At 40.8% G+C, this 4272-nt stretch overlaps 1 long non-coding RNA gene across 2 annotated transcripts; it reads right to left on the reverse strand.

Moving 5' to 3' along the window:
* Positions 1–1659: 1659 nt before the first annotated feature.
* LOC106531527 (uncharacterized) lies at positions 1660–4203 on the reverse strand. Of its 2 annotated transcripts, XR_001311926.1 has the most exons (3): positions 3761–4203; positions 3529–3617; positions 1660–2271 (listed from the first exon to the last, which is right to left on the reverse strand). It is a non-coding gene; the product is annotated as an uncharacterized LOC106531527 (long non-coding RNA). The 2 variants fall into 2 exon arrangements; XR_001311925.1 differs by having other exon boundaries at positions 3529–4203.
* Between the last annotated feature and the right edge of the window lie 69 nt (positions 4204–4272).

The following is a 4272-nucleotide window of genomic DNA, read 5'->3' on the forward strand; positions in this document are numbered from 1 at the left end:
GCGCAGGGGTGCGTACGGTGCGTGACGGTGTGGCTTCTGAATAAATGAAAACTATGTCAGTTGTTTACATGTCAATGAAAATATTTGACCAAATGAAAAGCGGAGCAGAAGTAGAGGGAGATAAATATGATTTAGATGTTAATTTCTGTGACTGTACGACCCACAGGAGACACATTAACAGCAGCTCCTTTAATTCCACAGCTGACCTGCTAAAAATGACAGATTTTCTTTTCTGGATCTCTGACAGACGGACTTCAATCTCTGAACTCGTAAAGTTATTTTTACTTTGTGATGTCATTTATGAATGAACACTTCCTGGTATTTGGGGCAGGAAATGTAGCCTTATATGGTGTTTTTARGGTGGTAATTATACTAATCTCTCCTCGTACTCGAGCACCTGATACATTCATCAGTTTACGCAGCTCATTTACACACTTTTCCTGAAGCTAGAAGAGTTTTTTGAATCTGATGTGGCATGTTGGTACGAACCCTTCATACCAACAAAAGTCAGAGAGATTTAGGATAAGAACCGGTTCTTGCATGAGGCCCAATGTGTTTGTATTTAGCTGAGTTGTCCCTCCATGGACCAACAGCTTCAGCTGAGGTGATCCTCTCCTGTAAACCAGCAGCTTCAGATGAAACTCAGACACAGAAGGCAGGCTAACATGCATGTTTTTGGGTGGTGGAGGGAAACCAGAGCACCCAGAGAAAACCCACGTAAACATGAGAAGAACATGTAAACTGCACACAGAGGTCCAAACCAGTGGTAGAACCTTGTTCCTGTGAGACATCAGTCCTGACCACTGATCCATTATGTCCTCTGCTCTCTTTGTTCTCCGTGGAAACGTGAACAGAGGAGCTCTTTGTATGGTTTATTAGTTTGTGAGGGTCTGTTTGAACTTGGAGATCAGAACCGTAACATTTCAAGTCCAAAAGATCATCAGGACTGTTGGTCACTGTCAGGTTTTTGATGTGACTGGTTCTGGGCTTTCTCACTAGTCCAGAACTCAAAATCCAACCTGGATTAAAAACTAGTGATAGCTGCAGTAATAAACAGTTTATCTGTACATCTGACATTTATTTCAACACACTTAAAACCCCACAACAGAATTTAATTGCATAGAATGCAGTATAATTAATTATCCTTAGCTTCAAATGCTAATAACAATTAGCCTACTTACTGAGCATGTGCAAATCTCACTTGTTTTACATGATAATGGAAACTCAGTTAACTCCAGTGTGACGTCTCTCCCTGAATTAACGTTCAACTTAAAGCTAAATCTGATTCTTGTCTGAAGTCTTTCATGTCTATTTCTCAAAAATGACCTTTGACTGCCTGAGCTACATAAAACCTTGCGAAGCTTCCTGGACACTGCGGTGGTGGTTGGGTTTGTTGCAGATTTAAAGCTGAGACTTTGATGGTGTAAAGGGAAACTGCAGATGGTCACAGTTGGAATGTATTTCCAGTTTAGTTGTGTGAAAGTAAGGCATGCCAGCCAAAATGAACTGTTGGTAAATAGAAAAGTTTCACTGTGCTCTAATGGTTTCATTACACAAACTTCACGTTCTTTCTCCTGTTTGTTGCTTCACAGGAAGAAAACATTAAGATATTTCTTGTTAATATATTTTACTGTATGTTGGTTCGATTTACATCAGTGGTTTGTTTCATTTTTCTACTTTAAAAATAATTATAATATTAGAGACAGTTTAAATTTTACCAAAAGATGTCTGTAAATAATGTCAACTTCAGAAAGACTTTCTGCTTCAGATTGTATCAGAGTTTAAAATAAATTCACTGTCTTACATTGTGCTACCAAAACCTACTAAGTTGAAAGTTATGATATGTTTGTTTCCATTTTATAAAAGTAGTGCTTAAAGAATTCGTTCTGTTTGGATGAACCAGTTAGTTTTCTTGTGTGATCCTCAGTTTGAGATGAAGTGCCTGTTGATGTCACTGATCAGGAACAGAAGACATTTTTCTCCTGGTTTGTCAGAGAGGGCTGTGAGATGGTACTGTATGGGTCAGTCATCCAGGTGTTGCTCCTCCCATGTGGATGTTGGGATGGCACTGTAGGGGTCCATGATGACCTTGGCACAGCGGATGATCATGGCTATCAGCAGCAGGCAGAGAAAGGCCACGCCAGCCAGCGTCAAGCCTTGGTCCACATCCACAAAGGCTGGTTCTGCTGTGCCCTCCACCTCCATGGTTGCTGATGTGGACTGCTGTCTTCAGTTTCACCAACATTCCCTTGGATCATCATAAAGACCTGACTAGAGATATACATATATAACAAGAGCATGTTTGAGTTTGTTAGAAAATAAAAAACATTTAAGAGAAGATATGAAAAATCTAACAAAAATGTTGGTCTACTTGGCAAATAAACCCTGTCAGTCATCATTTCTAATCCTTTAGATGGGGAGAAGTGTTCATCTCAAAACGCTGCACTGACAAAAAGAAAATGTTTTTATGACTGGAGACTTGAGGTTAGCTGTGATTATGTTAGGGTTAAGTTAGGCTCCCTTTCGCTGAGGCGCATCCCCCCAGGTGATGGGTTGGGGATCCCAGTTCCTGGTGTACAGAAGTTTGCCTGGATGAGCTGAGAAGATGTAGGGTGCCACAAACCAAAAGCAGCCAGGCAGGTGGGATTGAGAGCCTTGACAGGCAACCCACCTAGGAGAAGGAAACCTCTGATGTAAAACTGGGGCAATGTCAACATGGATGGCAAGTTAACAATATTTGTAATTAGAGCAGACATGGGACCGGCCCTCAGTACCTTACAGAAGAGGGTTCTCTGAGGACCCAACCTGCAACACATTGGGTCTGGATGTTGCAAATGGTCATATGGTCGTGCCTCTGGCTTGTCGGGTAAAGAACCAGGCTGGACAGGCCAGCAGTAATCAACCTTTATTCTGGACTCGAGACCTGATGCCTATGGTTGGGCCCTGGGAATAGTGCCTTGGGGGTCAGTGCCGGCGAGGGCTTCTGCCTCTGCTGATGCTGGGTCTACAGGGAGTWCCCAGTGGGAGTGCAACCCAACAACAGGTGGGCGTTCAGTCAAATGGTGAATCCAGACWGATCATCGCAGCCTCTGTTTATCTGCTGTTTGATTCACAGCAGACACTTCCACTACACGAGTTAGTGTGAGAAAGTCAGTTGTCTGAGACAGATTCAAAGTAGAGCCGCTGCTCCTTCACACTTACAGGAGCCAGTTGAGGCGGTTCTGACAAGGTGCCATGGATACCTACAAAGGGTAGTTTTATGACTACAAGAGATCTTGGGTGCTGCTTGGAAACATTGGACAGTAAACACCTGCTTAAAGCCTTGAAGTGTATTTTGTTTCAAATGAAAACTGATGTAAAGTCAGAGATTTAACAAGAAAACACCAGAATGTAAAGTGGAAAAGATCTTGAACACTCAAATTTTTGGTGCCTAAACGTTGTGATTAATGTTTAATGATCAGTTCATGTTGTGCTTGTGTTTGTTAAAAACATGCACAGTATACTGTAGGATTAATATTGTACTGGTACCTGCAGTTGGGCCAAAGGGAACCCATGTTCTCCCCAGTAATGGTGGTAAACACTGGAGTGGGGTGTTCACACATGGATCCATGAAGGCTCTGGACCAAAGGAACAGATGTTATCATTACTTTTAGACTGAATTACATTCATATCTGTATTTGATATACTGTATGAGAAAATGTTTACTTCTTCAATCGTTTTAAATTTTGACTTGATAAATAAAATAACTCCACCCCCTCACCCACAGAGTTTGAGGTTGAGTGTAGAACCAGTTCTATAAAAACCAGTTTGGTTTTCCACAGCCAGAGAACCAACATGGAGCCTCGTCACATTAAAAGTCTCCTGAATAAATGATCTTTGTCCAGTTCCAGATGAAAGTGGCTCTTTGTTCTGGCTCATCGAGGTGCTGTGCAGAGATTGRACCAGTTCTTAAGGTCAGAGTTTCTGAAGCTGAAAAAAAGAACTGGTGCTAAACAAACAGTGGAAGTGGTTTAGCTCTGGTTGAATCAATAAAAAATTATGATTCATTAAATAAGTTATTTATGCAAATAATTAAAAATGGTAAAAATGTTTCACTGTTTGGAAAGGGAAGACATTTAAAATGATTGTTTTATTAACACTGTTGACACTGGCCTGACATGCATGTACAGGTGCTGGTCATAAAATTAGAATATCATGAAAAAGTAGATTTATTTCAGTAATTCCATTTAAAAAGTGAAACTTGTATATTATATTCATACATTACATACAAAC

The sequence above is a fragment of the Austrofundulus limnaeus genome, unplaced genomic scaffold (assembly GCF_001266775.1).
Source record: "Austrofundulus limnaeus strain Quisiro unplaced genomic scaffold, Austrofundulus_limnaeus-1.0 Scaffold647, whole genome shotgun sequence".
In the NCBI taxonomy this organism is placed as follows: Eukaryota; Metazoa; Chordata; class Actinopteri; order Cyprinodontiformes; family Rivulidae; genus Austrofundulus; species Austrofundulus limnaeus.